This window comes from Molossus molossus, unplaced genomic scaffold (genome assembly GCF_014108415.1).
Source record: "Molossus molossus isolate mMolMol1 unplaced genomic scaffold, mMolMol1.p scaffold_m16_p_7, whole genome shotgun sequence".
NCBI classification, from domain to species: domain Eukaryota; kingdom Metazoa; phylum Chordata; class Mammalia; order Chiroptera; family Molossidae; genus Molossus; species Molossus molossus.
This window is the reverse complement of record NW_023425401.1, coordinates 53914208-53933652: the sequence shown is the minus strand read 5'-3', so window position 1 is coordinate 53933652 and position 19445 is coordinate 53914208. Positions and strand designations below refer to the sequence as shown.

Sequence of the window (19445 nt, the reverse complement as noted above, 5' to 3'; positions counted from 1 at the left end):
CAAATGTTAAAGGCAGGTGTGCAAATAAAAGTAATTGGAACAAAACAAGTAACATTTAATGCATTAAATTAACCATTCTAATGTTTATAAATCTAAAAATAAAAATATTTTGCAATTATGAAGCAAAGATGACTGATGTCTCTTCAAGTCACCTGCCATGAAAGTTCACAAAAGTACTGTATTTGGAATATGCAAGAATATGAAGTACCAGTAGTAAGGATAAGCCAGAACCTATCAGAGATGTATCTGAAATCATTTAGAACTGAGACCAATCTAATTTTAAGAAAATGAAGTCTAAAAAAATGTCATTACAAAACAAGATCATTTGTTTAGCATAAATACCTACTTAATCCTTAAATAATGAGCTGACTGTACATAAAAAAATGTGATTAACCTAATAATTTTTAAATGACTATTAGTTTCAAAATAAAATCTAAAAGGAATATAAGGGAAAAAATCTTTAAAATTGCTACAACTTGGATACTTTCAGAACAGAACTGATTTCAAGGCATAATTTTTGCAAGTAATTTCTGAGTGACTAATAAATCAAATTCAATATTTACAATAAATGATATTCAGAATACTAGTTGTAGTCTGATATTGTAGTTCATAGTTTAAGGTTGTTGTTGTTTTAAATAATGCTGAAACAAAATTTAAAAAATGTTTATACCTTAACAGACTGTAAGATTCTAGTCTCCTGCTCAGTTTTAATTTTGCAATTATCACATACTAATTTGGACCTTTATACAGCCCAGACCCTGATGACTTGATATTCAAATCTAGAAATGAAAAAAGAAAATACAAGTTAGTACTATCGTTAATGGGCTCCAAAGCATTCAATACCCCCTAGAAATCCAGCTCCTCATTGATCTTCATATTATTGAACCCTGGAAAGAGCATAGTTGTCAGTAGTCTCTCTCTAAAGGTAAGGGGTCTCCACCATGGTAACAGAACCAAATGTAAGGTCTTTTTCTGCCAGTTTTTAGAAATAGAGCAGTTATTTCTGTTGGCCAGTATCATCTAAAGAGAAAAAGTAACATAGAAGGGAAGTAAAGGAGGTCAGAAATTCCAAGTCTTAAAGGCAGTCCTGGGAAAGATCATATAAGCTTCTGTCCCACTAAGAAAACAAAAAACACAAAGTTCTAGTTAACAAGTCACTGTGGTAAACTGGATAAGTCAGTTAGCCTATTTTCCATATATTCAAGAAGATTTTAAAATTGGTTCCCAAGCCTCTCCTAAATTAAATGCCTTTTTCAGAAGCAGAGTGGCTCAGCATATATGATCATAACTTAGTATTTCAAGTTCTATCTCTAACCTTTTGTATCCAAAAAAGGGGATATTACCATGCCAATAAATCACAAGGTATTTCCAGTAATAAAAATTAGGAGCAACTTTGTGAAACCTAGTAATAAACAGTATTAAAACCTCAAAATTGTGAATACATAACAGTATTATCAGAAGAAAACTGGAAAATAAAGATTCACAGGTGCCATCTTTGGCTATCAATTTAAGGTATAATCATAGTTGTCTGTATAAAAATTAAAAACAAAACATTGATATTTAATACCTAATTCAAATAAATATTGATATCATATGATGATTTCCCTTAAATCAGACTAGTGAAATAAACACTATGCTGCCTCAAACACAAACTACTGGCAGTGTTGATAGACCTGAAAAGAAGTGAACAGATTCTATACATTCTCTACCCTCACTAGGTAGGTACAGAAGTTAAGGCTACACACTGAAGGCGGTAATGCAACTTTTACCCATTCACTGAAATGGGTCTAGACAAAATGGAAGAACAAGTGAAGAAAACTGAATAATGTTGATTTATGGGGCCTGTGGAATCAACACATGGAAAAAGTCCATTGGAAATGGGGTTCTGGCTCTAAAAAGAGGAATCCACAAATAATGAGGTTTGGGATCACCAACACAGGTAGTTCCAATTCTATTTGTGTTGCTATAAAATTTTGTGAATCTTTATTTCAATACTCAAGTCTATTTTGTTCTATGATATACACCACCCCAGACTGTTACATTTTGAGGTCAAGGGTTTGTTATTCATCTAAGCCAATTAGAAGTTGAGAAGCAATAAAGCATAGTGGTTCAGCAGACTCCAGTCAGTTCAAATCCTAGTTCCACCACTTTTTGTCTGAGAACAAACAGGCATATTTCTTGATCTAACCTGACTAGAATATAAATTTCATGAGACAGATTTTTTTTCTCTTTGTTCATCCACAATGAAGTTTATGAATTTGCTGCATCTCAATTTCCTTATCTGAAATGGTGACAATAACAGTTATCTACTTTGTAGATAAGTACAATTGTAAAGATTAGAAAAGATTACTTTACAAGTTTTAGCTGCTGATATGATCATCAACAACATCATCCTTCAATCTCCAGAAAGAGGAGACCCTGGGTAGACTTTCCTAGAAAAGCGTTGTCTTGCATTTAAGAAATAACCCAAACACCTAGGAAACATAACATGCATGCATTATCAGCTGAAGTTTCCCAGGCAGTCTTACTAAGTGTTTTTCTTCAAAATCTGCTACCCACAGAAAATGTACTTAGGCCAGATGAATGGAGACTTATTGAGACAGGCCAGTAAACCAGGACAAGAAGACTAGGGAAACTGAGACAGAGAGCTGAACAAACAGAAAGAGCAATTGACAGCAGATACAGGTCACCTCTCTAGAAATACGTAACATCTAGGCCTTAGTTGTATTTCAGAGTAGACCCAGAGGAGCAGCAAAACCGGGTGGGTAACACTAGGACCAGCTGCAATGACTAAGGGACTCCTGCCATGAAAATAACCAATCAGTGAAGACCACGACCCTGAAGGAGCACACCTAGAAAACTGATGAATATTCTGTGGAAACCGCTCCTGAGACCTCCCCTAAGATTCTCAAAGCAAGAGAGAAATAAGTCTCAAGACAAAGGACCTAGGGCATGCTCTCCTTCCCAGGTGCACGCCCCTCCCTTTTTCTTCCCCAACCTGCATGCATCTCCTAGATTCTAAGGAACCCGACAAGGCTTGCAGCCAGGGCAGCAATGGGCAGGGGCAGTTCATCCCAGACAAGGCCCCTGAACCCGTCCCCAAAGCCAACCAGCCTAGGCTCATTTCCCCAGCCTTTCCTTGTTTCACTGCATCCAGCTTCAGTAATAAATGTCCTCTAAAATTCACCTGGACTCGAGTTGTGACTTTTCCTGCACAAAGTTATGAACCCACACACTAGGGACCCCAGCTCTAGGCAGACTCACCAAGGGCCAGGTCCCCTTCTCTCTAACAGTATCATTAAGAAGCTGGGTGCCTATTTGAAACCAAACACTTGGTCCAGGTTAGAAACGGAACATCCAATAGACAGGGCTGTTTGGGGCAGAGCCAAAAGCAAGGGGAAATGTGGATGGACTGCCATACCACTGAAGATTATGGAAACGTGAACCCTGAAAAATAAACCACTTTTCCGCTGACAAGGTGCAGTGACAGAAATAGGAAAAAAGTGCCAAAGGAGATTATAAAGGGCTCCATAAGTGTTATAGTATTTAGATTATTCCAAAACATGTTTGCATTCGATATCAAAAACGTCTATGAATGGGACACAAATGTCTATCTACCACTGGCAAACTCAAAGTAAAACAGAAAACAAAAGGGGGGGGGAAGCTTTTGAAGGGGACAACTGTATTTAAGTTAGAAAGTCAGATGCAAAGGCACCAACTAAAAGCACAAGTTGCCCGCCCCCTCCCACGGCTCAGTGGTTGAGCAGTAGGCCCGTGCACCAGAGGCCGCCAGTTCAATTCCCGCCAGGGCAATGCCCAGGCTGTGGGCCTGGTCCCCAGTGGGGGCATTAGGAGGCGGCCGATGGACGTTCTCTCTCTCTCCCTTCCTCTCTCGAAAATCAATGTAAGTACACGTTGGCCTGGGACCCAAACCCGTTTCAACCTCCCTTCACTTGCCAAACTTCAGGGGCACATTCACTTCTACCGACGCCTGTGGATCAATGCTGTCAGACACGATGGCCACCTCATTCAGCGCCTCGTCGTACTCCACCTGCAGGCCGGCCGGGTCCTGAGCGCTGCCCTGCACTCCGCCCAGGGCGACCAGCACGTGGCCGGCGTCCGGGTAGGTCACGGGGTCCAGGGGCCTCACGGCCAGAGAGCACGGAAGCCGCGCGCGCAGCCCACCGAACGGGCTCACTAGCAGCGCCCACTTCTTCAGCGTCCGGCGCGCAGGGCCCGGCGGACAGACCTCGGGATCGGACCCGGGCGGGCGCTCGCGCCCACCTGAGACGTACGGCCGAGCATGACAAGCCCCACACGCCCAGCACCCCGCGGCCTCGCCGGCGCACACCGGGAGGAGACCCAGCTGCAGGGATCCGAGCCCTCGGCCCAAGCGGGTAGCGAACATGGCGCGCCCTTCTCGCGCTGCCTCAGATCACCTCAGCCATATGCCAGTCTCGGCACCGCCAGGCGAGTTGGCACTGCACAGACTCCAATGGAAAGGGAGATGTGTGCGAGAGTTTACTGAAGTAGACCAAGACTGTTCACTAAGCCTGACAAGTAAACCTCACACGCACACGACTCGGCCGGCAAGTTGGAATTCCAAGGCTATAAGTATCCCCTGGGGTCGCCTCCCCTTCGCAAAGGCAGACGGGATAGTTAGTTCAATATGGAGCCAGACAGCAAGGAATCTGGGCTGCCCAGAAACTACATATCCCAGGAGGCAATGCGCAGGGTAGACTGCCAGTGAGAACAGTTGTGCTTGGAAGGCGCGCCTTCGTTGCCTCAAACTAATTAGCCGGTGGAGGGAGTGAGAGAAAGATCTATGGGCATTTTGATGGCCAATGGAAAGCGCAGACGGGGGAGGTGGGCAAGACTGTGTGGGGTTTTTTTGGATACTGCGGACTTGACTCCTTTGGAGAGGGTGGAGCGTTAGAGTGAGGCCCTGGAGGCCATAACCCTCAGGGAAACATAGTATCTTAAATAAGGATCAGGACCAAGGGAAGCAGTGAGAATCTGCGGTTTTAAAGGTGAACAGTACAAGCAAACTGGGAGCACCCTCAGTGGTGGATAGGTCTGAACTTCACTGAAGTAGGAGGTGCCCTGGGATGGAGAATCCCTTGGCAGAGGATAAAACTTCAGATTGGGAATTTACTCTTTGACAGAATATATTGGAATAGAGTTAGAGTCCTGCCTCATTCGACTCTAAATGTCTCAGGCCAGTCATTGGACGTCTCTGTGTTTTAATTGCTCACTCTTAACATGAGGTCCATAATACCTTCCTCCACTTAGGAGGTTTTTGTAAGGATCTAGTGAGATGATGGACATTCGTGAACTCAGAGCACAGGCCACGAAATTGCAATGTAAAATACTGTATTTTTATTTTAGGTATGACACTGAATCTATGTTACCAAGAAAAATGTGAGATATCAGGACTTGTGTTGATAGCAGCACTGATCTCTTTGTCTACAAGTGGTCCTCGGGTTTAGGACTAAAATAAGACACAAAAATGAGAGTCGACAGAGTGCAATGGGAAGAATATGGGACTGATTATTTTCCTGGCTCTGCCACTGGTTTATCAGTGTCACCTGAACCTGTTTCTTCAACCTTAAGATGAAGAGAGGTTTTTACTGAATGACTCTGTGAGGTCTCTTTCCTTTTATTATCCATGGGTAATTTAAACAATGAAAAAGAAAAAAAAATTTTTTCTCTTTCCTGCTTATGTTTTCCTTTTGGTGCAACTTCCTCTTCCTACAAGTTATTCTCAAAGTTCTCAGCAAAGATACACTGCAAACAATGACACTTAGTAAAATGCAAGTGCAGAAACTGAATGCTTTAAAAAAATTGAAGCCCTTGGCCAAGTGCAGTAACCAGAATTACTGGGAGCTATCTAGTGACAGAGACGGGCTAGATTCCTAATGAGGTGGGCTAATGTCTTAGAGGTCCAAGTCGCAGGGTTCTTTGCTACTCATCACCTTTGCTAACATTTAGTATTTTCTTAAGTTATTCTTTCCTCCTTTCTGTCTTAGTCCTTCCTCCCTCCTTAATCTTCCTCCTAGTGAAGGCTCACAATAGGTGCTAGCTTTTAGGTTCATCGAGTTCCCACTGAATACTAACTAGTTCTGTTCTTGGCTTTATTTCATTTGGTCAATTATTCAGACTGCCCTTCAAACTGTCTTTTTAAATGAAAACCCATGGGAATAACTTCAAAAAGAGTTCCAAAAAGGCGTGTGTTGGGGTCAAGCGAGGGCCCTTTAAGAATAAGTTGGCTGTACGTGCAGAATCTGTTTGCCTGCTTGCAGTTTACTGCCTGAAGGTCCTTGAAGTATCGCCTTGAGGAGCATTCCTGAGATAAGGCCCCTGGTTGGTGTTGAAGTTTGATAATTGAGAATTGTTTTCTCTGCTCATGCACCCTTTTCCTCCCTCCCCTGCCTGACTTTTCCCACAAGTATATAATCTGTTACCTATCTGCAATAAAGTTGAGACTTGATCAGACTCCTGTCTTGTCTCCATTTCTCGTGTCTCTTGTCCCACCTCATCCTCACTCCCCCTCTAGGGTCCTCGTTGATCGACCTGCGGGACGGGTCAGGCGTGGATTTAAGCAAGTTGAGAATGCACTCATATTTGTTGAACACATGTCACATGTTTTTAGATTAAATATAAATTTCTAATAGATAATTTTGTTTCTTTTTTTTTTTTTTATCCTCACCCGAGGACATTTTTCCATTTTTTGTTCAGGTAGAGTGGGAGGGAGAGAGAGGAACAGAGAGAGAGAGAGAAACATCAATGTGAAAGAGACACATCGAGTGGCTGCCACCCGCACAACCCAACCAGGGCCGGGGACAAACTGCAACCGTGGTACACGCCCTTAGCGGGAACCGAACCCGGGTCTCTCAGGAACGCAGGCCGACGCTCTAACCGCTGAGCCAAACCGGCCAGGGCGATAATTTTGTTTCTTTGATAGTTTCTTTTCCGAGACAAACCAAGCAAATGGAGTTGGCAACTGACTGTTAATTGTCTATATGGCAACATTATTGTTTTACTATTTTAAAGTAAATGCAATAAAACTAAAGATAATAGAAAAATTACTTTTCTGATCATGTGAGTTTGAAAATAAAGAAAATTATTGATAATTAAGATTAATACAAGATTTTAAAAAGTTATTGTGCCCTGGCTGTTGTGGCTCATTTGGTTAGCGCATCCTCCATGCACTGAAGGGTGGCGAGTTCAGTTCCTGGTCAGGGCACATACCCAGGTTCTGGGTTCAATCCTCAGTCATGAGCATTTCAGAGGCAGTCAATCATTGTTTCTCTCTCCATCAATGTTTCTCTTTCTCTCTAAAAATTAATGAAAAATCATATCCTTAAGTGAGGATTACAAAAAGAAATTATTGTCCGGCCAGTGTGGCTTAGTGGTTGAGCGTTGACCCATGCACCAAGAGGTCCCTGGTTCGATTTCTAGTCAGGACACATGCCCAGGTTGTGGGCCCAGTCCCTAGTGGGGGTCATGCAGGAGGTGGCCAGTCGATGTTCTCTCTCATTGATGTTTCTATCTCTCTCTCTTCCTCTCCTTTTCTCTCTAAAAATCAATAAAGGAAAAAAAAATTTTAAAAAAGGAGTTATTGATACCTTAAAAAGTCTAATGATTTATGTATCAAATCAGTCCACATGTCAATAATGACTAATAAAAATACTACCTTCCATCTGTATGACGTTATAGTTTCAGAGCATATTTACATGTATCTTCACAAAACACTGTGTTTATTATCTTTACATTAAAAATGAGGAAACAAATTCAGAAAGTTTAAGATTAAACAATTAAAAGATGTAGCCCTCTTACCACTCTTCAAAAAGGTCTTAGCTTTCTGACACCTTTGGAAAAAAATTATTCATCAGATGAATGGAGAATAATCTATAAATTTCTCCCCTTATGTCAAGTTTACTTGTAAGATATTTTTACATCTTCAATTTTAAAAAAGCTGTTCCTGTGGTCATGAATCTGTATTGTTGGTGGGAGTGTAAGTTATTACAAACTTTCCAGCAGTCAGTTCAGCAACATACATGAAGCGCCTTAAAAATATGTGTATCCATGACCTGGAAATTGTACTTTTTGAATTTAATGCAAACATAAAGTTAGTGATATTCAAAAACCTTCTGTTCAAAGAATTTTGTCTTACAGGGTTATTTATGATAGTAAAAGATTGAAGCAACTTAAAATGTTAAAAAATAGGAGGGTGTTCACATAAATTAATTTATGTCTGGATTATTATGCAACAATTTAAAATTATATTTGGAAGACTATTCAAAGATATGGGAATGTTTCCATAATACACTTGTAAAGGGAAAACCTCTGGTTTTTCTTCTGTGTGTGTCCTCTTGACTCTCATACTATTACCACACTCACAACATTTCACTTCTGACATTCTCGTCACCAAATGCGTGGGGCTTCTTCCCATAACAAACAATTCTCTGTGACACCAGCTGGGTGTCCTACAGTTTAACTCAGCTGTGACACTCTCTAACTGGAGAAAATGTCAGATCCCACAGGTTAAGGGCTCAGTCCCACAAAACTGCTTGCATGCATTTCAGATGCCAATCACAAATAGTAGGTCTCTTGGTTACCCCAACTTCTGTGTAATTTGGCTACAAATTGGAGATTCCCATGACCCTCTCCTCAGGTTTGATTAATTTGTTAGAATAGCTCACAGAAGTCAGGGAAATATTTAACTTACACTGACCAGTTTATTAGAAGTTGTGATAAAGGATACAGGTAAACAGACAAGTGAAGAGATATGTAGTGCTAGGTCTCAGTGTGGATATGATCTCGGTAGAGATGGGGTGCACAAGAGTGATGCACGTCATCTCCATTGGGATAGAAGAAGCTCCTGCTATTAGTAATATTAAGTGAAAAGGGTAGAATACCAAAATGTATAGCTAGTATATCCCAATTCTGTAATAATAGTAGTAATTTTAACATGAAATTATATTTAAAAATATCTTTCACAGAAACAATTCCAGAGGAAAATATACAATCGATAACAATGGTTATCTCTAAGTAGTGAGTTATGGAATTATTTCTTCATTATGTGTGTGTATTTTTTTATTTATTTATTTATTTTTATCCTCACCCGAGGACATTTTTTTTTCCATTTTTTGCACAGATAGAGTGGGAGGGAGAGAGAGGAAGAGAGAGAGAGAGAGAGAAACATCAACGTGAAAGGGACACATCGAGTGGCTGCCACCCGCACAACCAACCAGGGCTGGGGACAAACTGCAACCGAGGTACATGCCCTTAGCGGGAACCGAACCCGGGTCTCTCGGGACCGCAGGCTGATGCTCTAACCACTGAGCCAAACCGGCCAGGGCTATGTGTGTGTATTTTCAATAGCAAACATATTACATTTATAATTTAAAATATTTGAAGCATTTCTTAGCATATGTTGCTTTCTAAGAATGACTCAATATGTAAATATATCTATGAATATTTTATTTAATAATTTATATTCAATAAATAGCAGAGGGCATGAAAGAGTTTTCAGAAAAATGTAACCTAAGCAAAGGATTGTGAAATTCAGCTTAAGTGAGGGAAGCCCAAGAAATTTGCTAACTTTCTTAATTATAAACTTTTAAAATAAATATATCTGATGACTTCTTATGAAATCTTTATAAACCCAATAATTTATACTACTAACACTGCACTTAGAAGAATTTAATGAATAGGTAAGTAGTCCCATTTGAAATTTATGTTATATTTTCCATGTAGATGATGTACAGGAAAAAATTTGTTATTTAATGTGGTCAAATTTTTCCACATCAAACACCTTGAGAAATTACCTAGGTTACAAATATCTCATGAAGATTCTTGAAGCAGGGGGATGTGAGTACTTTGTACATGAAAGCATGTGTGTGTGTGTGTGTGTGTGTGTGTGTGTGTGTGTGTGTTTGAGATAGTATTCATTGTGCCTGGCCAGGTGGCTGAGTTGGTTGGAGCATTGTCCCATACACCAAAAGGTTGTGGGTACAATTCCCAGTCAGGGCACATACCTAAGTTGTGAGTTTAACCCTATGGGAAGCAACCCATTGATGTTTCTCTCTTACATCAATGTTTCTCTCTCTCTCTCTCCCCCACCCTATCCTCTCTTTCTTTAAAAAAAAAAATCAATTAAAAATAATATACTCTGGTGAGGATTTTTAAAAAGATAGTATTTATTGCAATCACAGAGTTTACTTACAATAGAAAAAATTTTAAAGCTTACTTCAGACTAGAGTACTTGTGGTGCTAATTCTTCATTCCATTTTGACAAAGTAGCAATAATGTTTCTGCCAGTCATACAGTAGTAGTAGTAGTATATTTTTTGAGTAAAAATTACATTTACATTATACACACACACACATATATATGCTATGTTGTTAGTTGTGTATGATTCAGGATTATTATTGCTTCCTGGTAACTTTTTTTCATTAAATAATAACCCTCTTTAGTATTGTGTTCTGTCTTTGATATATATCTTTTTCTAATACTATTTTTATTCTTTAATTTCAAACCTGTCGCCATTGCATTTGGGACTTGTCTCCTATAAACAGAATTCAGCTCAATATTTTAAATCTATTTTATTTGAGAATCTGTTTGAACAGGTAAATTTAACCATTTATGTCATTTGTAATTATGTTTACATTTATATAATGCTTACTATCTTATTTTGTGTTTTTCACTAACCTTGCCTTTTTGGCCTTATTGTTATTCTTTTTCTCCGTTCATGTCTTCTTTTCATCTGGAGGTTTTTCTTTAGTCATCTTTTCCCTCTATAATAATTTGGAAAGCTATTTTCCTTTTTTCTAATCATTATCCTTAACATTATAGCATACTCACTGGACTTAGCAGAAGTATAATCCATATCTTCATCCTCCTTTTGAACAACAGAATGTTTTAACATCCATCTTTTCCCTTCCATCTTCCGTATCATTTATTGCCTTGTGGATTCTAGTTCCAACTTGTTTCTGAAGCCACATATGTAGTTCTTATTAGTATTATCATTGTTTTTAGTCAATCCTTTTTTAAATTTAGCAATGTTTACCAACTTACAGCTGTCGTCTAGATTGAGTTTCATTTTATTTTAAATCTACAGATTAAAAAGAAATTTTTTTTTCTTTATTGATTTTTAGAAAGACGAAAGGAGAGGGAAAGAAAAATAGAAATATGGATGAGAGAGGACATTGATTAGTCACCTCCTGCATGCCCCCCACTGGGGATCGGGCCCACGACCTGGGCATATGCCCTGACTGGGAATTGAACTGGCAACCTCATGGTACATGGGTCGACGCTCTACCACTGAACAACAGCAGCCCGGCTAAATGTATAGATTCTTTTTTTCCATATCATGTTACAAGAAAACAATAGTGACAGCTGAAAAACCATTACATCTTTCATAATACAGACAAATTACAATTGGTAACAAATATGCAATGTTATTATTCCATTCTCCTTACTATGTGTGTGTTTTTTTTTAAGTATAATAGTTTTCTGAATGATGCTAGCACATTTCTTAGGTACCAACCCCTTGTTAGAAAGTAGGCATCTCAGTGTACCTTATAGAAAAAAATTTAAAAAGATAAAATAAAATTAAAAAAAAATCCACTCCCACCTAGAGACTGTATATTTTATATGTGCCTCTAACATATGCTGCTGTGGTATGGGAATTAGATAGGAGATTGCTGATTTCATTTGAGATTTCTTTTTTGCTTTTTTTGTTTAGTTTTTGGTGTATGAGGATCACAAGGCAGTAAGGTATGTGGTTTCCTCTGCCTACAAGCCAGTAAGGGAGATGGAAATTCTGCACTATTATGCAACATATTGTTATGTACAGGGGCAGGCAATAATCTACCCCAGTATGTATAGCCTAAACTTCCTCTTATATAACAAAGATTACAAAACCAGTAATATTCACACATGTGTATCTTATATAGATGCATAACTTAGGGTATTGATTACATTGATTGTCATGCACACACTGAGAAAAGGATACCTGGAGGCCTTGTTTTCTCTGCAAGCCTGGGGCATCCCTGGAAACTTTTCTCATCACTCTTGCGAGGTAGAAATAGCTTCTCACCCTTGTATCAGTGAGTGGACAGCCACCCTGCTTTATGCCCCTCTTTTTTCTGAGCACTGCAAACATTCTTTTTCATGTCCTACATATCTTATATTTTTAAGTCAACCATACTGTTCCTTTAAGAACATGGAAATGCAGTCCCACGTGTCCTTTCAGAATACTGTGCGTGCAGGGATGCTGCCTTGGTACAATCCCCATGCTGTGTTCTTACCCAGCTGTTTCAATTCAAGCTACTCCTTCATATAAAAATAATCTCAGAAAAATATTCTAGTGCTTTCTCAATGGAATAATAAATCTGCTAATGAACACATTTCGTGATGATTTTCATGGCTGCCCTCAGCTAGAGCAGGTGGGAAGAGAAGAGGAGGGGGAACGAGAGGGACAAAATAAACTTTGGATGTTCTATACTGATGGTAAGGATGGGGAACAACAAATCCCTAAACGAGATGAGAGGTATGTCTCTGTAATAAAACAGATTTACCCTCACTGAATTAGTTTCATTTTTTACTTAAGTATATCCATTATTTTTATTCAATGAGTCTCTGAGTTTTAGACTATGGCTCAAAATGACTTTATTATATCCTCAATTTTAATAATAATTTAGGTGACCGTTACTGTCTCCCTGTACTTTGAAAAAGTACAATTTTTGTTAATGAGAAGACTTCTACCTGTCTAATATTCTTTCTTTGTAGAGAATCTGTTTTTCTGTGGTTATTTTTTGGAATGTTTTTCTTTATTTTGATAGTCTGCAGGTTTATTTTATTTTTAATTTTAAAATTTTTTTCATTTCTGTGTCTTTTTGCTGAGAATATTGCAGATGTTCTCCCTTCTTTTCCTGTTGATCCCCTTTCCCGCTCCCACCTACCTCCCGCCTTTCCCACACTATGGTCTGAGTCCATTGGTTAGGCATATATGCATATAAGTTCTTTCGTTTATCTCTTCACATCCTCCCAAGCCCCCTTCTCTCTAACATTTGTCAATTGGTTCCCTACTTCCATATCTCTGGATCTATTTTGATCGTCAGCTTATTTTGTTTATTATATTCCATATATAAGTGAGATAGTGTGGTACTTGTCTCTCTCTGATTAGCTTATTTTGCTCAGCATAATCTCTCCAAGTCCCTCCAACTGGTTTTAAAGGGTAAGTGATCTTTCTAGCTATGTAGTATTCCATTGTGGGCATGTACCACAACTTTTTTTTATCCACTCATCTACTGATGGGCACTTGGGCAGTTTCCAGAATTTAGGTATTATAAATAGCGCTGCTATGAACATAGGGGGTACATAAATTCTTTCTGATTGATGTTCCAAGTGGGATCACAGGGTCAAATGGCAGTTCCATTTTTAATTTTTTGAAGAAAACACCGTAGTGTTTTCCATAGTGGCTGCACCAGTCTGCATTCCCAACAGCAGTGTACTAGAGTCCCCTTTTCTCCACACCCTCGCCAGCACTTGTTGTTTGAAGATTTGTTGATGGCAGCCATTCTGGTAGGTGTGAGATGATACCTTATACTTGTTTTCATTTGCATCTCTCTGATGATTAGTGATGTAGTACATTGTTTCATATGTCTCTTGGCCATTTGTGTGTCCTGTTTGAAGCAATATCTATCTATTCAGGTCCTCTGCCCAATTTTTAATTGAATTGTTTGTGTTCCTTTTGTTGAGCTATATATTTTGGCTGTTAACTTCTTATCCAGTGCATCCTTGGCAAATATATTCTCCCAAAGAGTAGGTTCCCTTTTCAGTTTTAGGGTAGTTTCTTTTGCCATGCAGAAGTTTTTTAGATTGATGTAGTCCCATTTATTATTTTTTCCCCTTAGTTTCCCTTGACCTAAGTGATGTATCAGTGAATATTATGCTACATGTGATGTCTGAGATTTTGCTGCCCACATTTTCTTCTAGGATTATTTATTGTTTCACGAGTGACATTTGTTTCTTTTTTCTGTTTTGAGTTTATTCTTGTGTATGGTGTACGTTGGTGATCTAGTTTCATTTTTTTGCATGTACCTGTCCAATTTTCCTAACACCATTTATTGAAGAGATTGCCTTTACTCCAGTGTATCCTCTTGCCTCCTTTGTTAAATATTAATTGAACATAATGTCCTGGGTAGATCTCTGGGTTCTCTGTTCTGTTTCATTGATATATATATATACCTGTCCTTGTGCCAGTACCAGGGTGGTTTGTTTACGATGGCTTTTTAGTATAACCTGATATCTGCTGTTGTGATCCCTCCCATGTTGTTCTTCTTTTTCAAGATTGCTGTGGCTCTTCGGGGTATTTTTTGGTTTCATATAAACTTTTGGAGTATTAGTTCTAGATCTGTGAAATATACCATGGGTACATTAATAGGGATTGCATTGAATGGACATTTTTATGATGTTGATTCTTCCAATCCATGAATATGGTATATGTTTCCACTTTTGTATATCTTCCTCTATTTCTTTTTAAAATATTGTTTAGTTTTCTGAGAACAGATATTTTACTTTGGTTAAGTTTGATGCTAGGTATCTTAATATTTTTGTTGCAATGGTAAATGAGGTTTTTTGTTTGTTTTTTAATTTCTTTTTCTAAGTGTCATCATTGTTGTATAAGAATGCCATCGATTTCTGGATGTTAATTTTGTATCCTGATACTTTGCCAAAATTATTTATTAAATTTAGTAGTTTTTTTGTTGATCAAGTCTTTAGTATTTCCTATGTACAGTATCATGTCATCCAGGAAAAATGACAGTTTTACTTCCTCCTCTCAAATTTGGATGCCTTTTATTTATTGTTCTTGTCTGATAACTGTGGTTAAGACTTCCAGTACTATGTTGAAGAAGAGTGACAAAGGTGGCATCCCTGCCCTTTTCCTGTTCTTAAGGGAAATGCTATTAGTTTTTGCTCATTGAGTATGATGTTGGCTGTAGGTCTTTCATATATGGCCTTTATTATGTTGAGATATGATCCCTCTATTCCCACATTGCTGAGCATTTTTATCAGAAATGGATGCTGGATTTTGTCAAAGGTTTTTCGGCATCTATTGATATGATCATATGATTGTTATCATTTATTTTGTTTATGTGGTGTATCACATATATGGGTTTGCAAATATTGTATCAGGTATGCATCCCAGGGATAAATTAATCATGATCATGGTAAATAATTTTTAAAAATATATTGCTGGATCCCATTTGATGATATTGTGTTGAGAATTTATTGTCTATGTTCATGAGAGATATTGGCCAGTAATCGATGGGAAAAAGCAACAGAAAAGCAGCTTGCAAGGTTCATATAACCAGGGACACTGACTTGATCCTGGTAGGATTACAGAGGCACGAGAGGGGGTCTGGGAGCCCACAGACAGCAGCGGCCTTAGCTGTGAGCAGCGCGCTCAGGGTAAACTCCCAAGTGGCTCCACAGTGCAGAGCTGGGGAGGATTCTAAAATAGCCACAGCCACTCACCTTGGGCTCCAGAAGAGGGAGGGCAGACTGGACTGGAACTGTGTGAGAACATTCGGGATTTGGAGGGGGCTCAGGGCTTTTGCTGAGTTGCTGCCACACAGGATGGTGGCCATCTCACTCCTTCCCAGGGCTCATGGAGAGGCGGTGGCCCCTCCCTCAGAGATTCAACCCAACCAGGAGGGCCATGGAAATGCAAATTGAGGATCATTAACAACTAGCATCTGCCCCACTCTTGGGAAATCCCCTTACACTGAGCACCTAAGTTTTTCATTCAACTGAGAACCCAATGCTCTTCAAGTAACCGCTACTGATAGCTTCCAGGCAAAAAGCTAGAGGATAACTGTACCATTCCTGGGCTAGCAACTCTAACCAGCAAAGTACGACTCGACAGTGGTGTTCAATGTGGGTCCTCCCTGGCTCATCCAAACCCAGGAGAGCAAGCCACAAACAGCAGAACACCAACACCCACAGGGAAAATTTGGCAGGCTCCAAAGCCCACTGTGATAGCCAAAATGGTGAAACAAAGAAACAAAAGCCAAATGAAAGAACAAGAGACCTCGACCAAAGATGAAATAAATGTGGAGCACTTAAGCAAGTTAACAGAACTAGAATTCAGAGCCATGATCTTGAGGAAGCTCAACAGCATGAGTAAGGACATAGAGATGTTGAAAATCAACCAATTGGAAATAAAACACCACCAAGAAGAAATGAAGAATGACACATCAGAAATAAAGAACACCTTGGAAGGTCTAAACAACAGAGTAGAGGAAGCTGAGGACCGGATCAGTGAATTAGAAGTCAGGGTAGAAAAAATCAACCAATCAGAAAACCAAAAGGAAAATAAAAACAATTAAAAAACAGGAAGACTGCTTAAAATAACTGTGGGACAACTGGAAAAGTAATAATATTCACATCATAGGAGTCCTCGAAGAAGAAGAAAATGAGCAAGGGTTAAAGAATATATTTGAAGAAATAGTGACACAAAACTTCCCTAATTTGGTGAAGGAAGAAGGTACTCAAGTTCAAGAAGCACAGAGAGCCCCAAGTAAGAAGAACCCAAACAGGCCCACACCAAAACACATAGTAATTAAAATGCCAAAAAATAAAGACAAAGAGAGATTCCTAAAATCAGCAAGAGATAAGCAACAGGTTATCTACAAAGGAACCCACATAAGGCTCTCAGCTGACTTCTCAACAGAAACACTATAGGCCAGAAGGGAATGGCATGAAGTAATCAAGGAAATGAAAAACAGGGATCTAAATCCAAGACTACTCTACCCAGCAAGGTTATCATTCAAAATAGAAGATCAAATAAAAAGCTTTCCAGACACACACACACACACACACACACACACACACACACACACAAAAGGCTAAGGAATACATTAGCACCAAACCAGCATTGCAAGAAATGTTAAAAGGACTGCTGTAATTAGTAGAAGAAATAGGAAAAAAATATAACCAAACTAAACAAAAATGGCAATAAATAACTACATATCAATAATCACCTTAAATGTAAATGGACTGAATGCTCAAATAAAAAGACACAGAGTAGCTGATTGGATAAGAAAGCATGACTCGTCTATATGTTGTTTACAAGAGACCCACCTCACAACAAAAGACTCACATAGATTGAAAGTGAAGGGATGGGAAAAAATCTTACAAGCAAGCGGAAAGGGAAAAAAGCTGTGGTAGCAATACTCATATCTGATAAAGTAGATTTCAAAATGAAGGCCATAACTAGAGACAAAGAAGGCCACTACATAATATTGACAGGATCTATCCAACAGGAAGATATAACCTGGATAAACATATATGCACCCAATATAGGAGCACCAAAATATATTAAAAATCTTCTGGAGGACTTCCAAGGAGAAATCGACAGCAATACAATCATAGCAGGGTCTTCAACATCCTGCTGACATCACTGGATAGATCCTCTAGACAAAAAATTAGCAAGGAAACAGAGACTCTAAATGAAGCAATAGACCAAATGGATTTAATAGATGTCTACAGAGAATTACACCCAAAAACTGCAGAATTCACATTCTTCACAAGTGCACATGGGACATTCTCAAAGATAGACCACATGATAGGAAACAAACTAAATCTCTACAAGTTCAAGAAGATTGAAATCATATCAAGCATCTTCTCAGATCACAATGGCATGAAACTAGAAATCAATTGCAACAAGAACATGCAAAGACATTTCAACACATGGAGGCTAAATAGCATGTTATTAAACAATGAATGGGTTACTGAGGCGATCAAGGAAGTAATTTAAAACTTCCTGGAAACCAATGAAAATGAACACACAACACACAAAATTCATGGCATGCAGTGAAAGCAGTTCTGAGAGGGAAGTTCATAGCACTACAGGCCTACCTCAGAAAACAAGAAGAATTTCTAATTGACTGTCTAACCTCACAACTTAAATAATTAGAAAGCAAACAAAAAGAAAACCCCAGAGCAAGTAGAAGGAAGGAAATAGTAAAGATCAGAGCAGAAATAAATGACATAGAAACCAAAAAAATAATTCAAAGGATTAATGAAACAAAGAGCTGGTTTTTAAAAAAGATTAACAAGATTGATGGACTCTTAGCTAGACTCATCAAGAAAGAAAGAGAGAGAGAGAACCCAAACACACAAAATCAGAAATGAAAGAGGAGAAGTAACAACTGACAGCACAGAAATACAAATGTGGTTAACAACTACTATTAACAATTATATGGCAACAAATTCAACAATCTAGGTGAAATGGGCAAATTTCTATAAACACATAGTCTCCCAAAACTGGACCAGGAAGAGTTAGAAAACTTGAACAGACCAATAACAACTAAGGAAATTGAAGAAGTAATCAAGACTCCCCAAGCAAACAAAAGCCCAGGCCCAGATGGCTTCATGGGGGAGTTTTACCAAACATTCAAAAAAAAAACTAACACCCATTCTCCTCAAACTATTTCAAAAAATTTAAGAGGAAGGAAGACTTGCAAACTTGTTTTATGAGACCAGCATAATTATAATTCCAAAACCAGAAAAAGACACTACAAAGAAAGAAAACTACAGGCCAATATCCCTGGTGAATATAGACGCCAAAATCCTGAACAAAATACTACCAAATCAGATCCAGCAATACATCAAAAAAATTATTCACCATGACCAAGTGGGATTCATCCCAAGGATGCAAGGGATGCATATTCACAAATCAATAAATGTGATATGCCACAAAATAAAATGAATAAAAACCACATGATCATATCAATAGATGCTGAAAAAGCATTCGACAAAATCCAGCATCCATTTCTGAAAAAAATGCTCAGCAATGTGAGAATAGAGGGATCATATCTCTACATAATAAAGGCCATATATGACAGGCCTATAGCCAACATCATACTGAATGGGCAGAAACTAAAAGCATTTCCCTTAAGAATAGGAATAAGACAGGGATGCCCGCTTTCACCACTCTTATTTAACATAGTACTGGAAGTCTTAGCCACAGCAATCAGACAGGAAGAGAAAATAAAAGGGATCCAAATTGGAAAGGAGGACGTGAAACTGTCATTATTTGCAGATGACATGATATTATACATAAAAAAACATAAAGACTCCATCAAAAATTTACTAGTCTTAATAAATTAATTTGGCAAAGTAGCAGGATACAAAATTAATGCCAAGAAATTGACGGCATTCTTATACACCAATGATGAACTCACAGAAAGTGAAACTAAAAAAACAATCCCATTTTCCATCGCAGCAAGAAAATTAAGATACCTAGGAATAAACTTAACCAAAGAAGTAACGGACATATTTACAGAATACTAGAGGACATTGAAAAAAGAAGTAGAGGAAGATATAAAAAAGTGGAAGCACATACCTTGTTCATGGATTGGAAGAAT

At 38.6% G+C, this 19445-nt stretch overlaps 1 protein-coding gene across 1 annotated transcript in view; it reads right to left on the bottom strand.

Annotated features, from left to right (window-relative positions):
- FAM185A (family with sequence similarity 185 member A) overlaps positions 1 to 717 on the bottom strand; it is a 57094-nt gene extending 56377 nt beyond the window's left edge. Inside the window, exon 1 of the mRNA XM_036246466.1 lies at positions 671 to 717. The gene's annotated coding sequence lies outside the window, so the exon portion shown is untranslated. The remainder of the gene's footprint in view (positions 1 to 670) is intronic.
- Between the last annotated feature and the right edge of the window lie 18728 nt (positions 718 to 19445).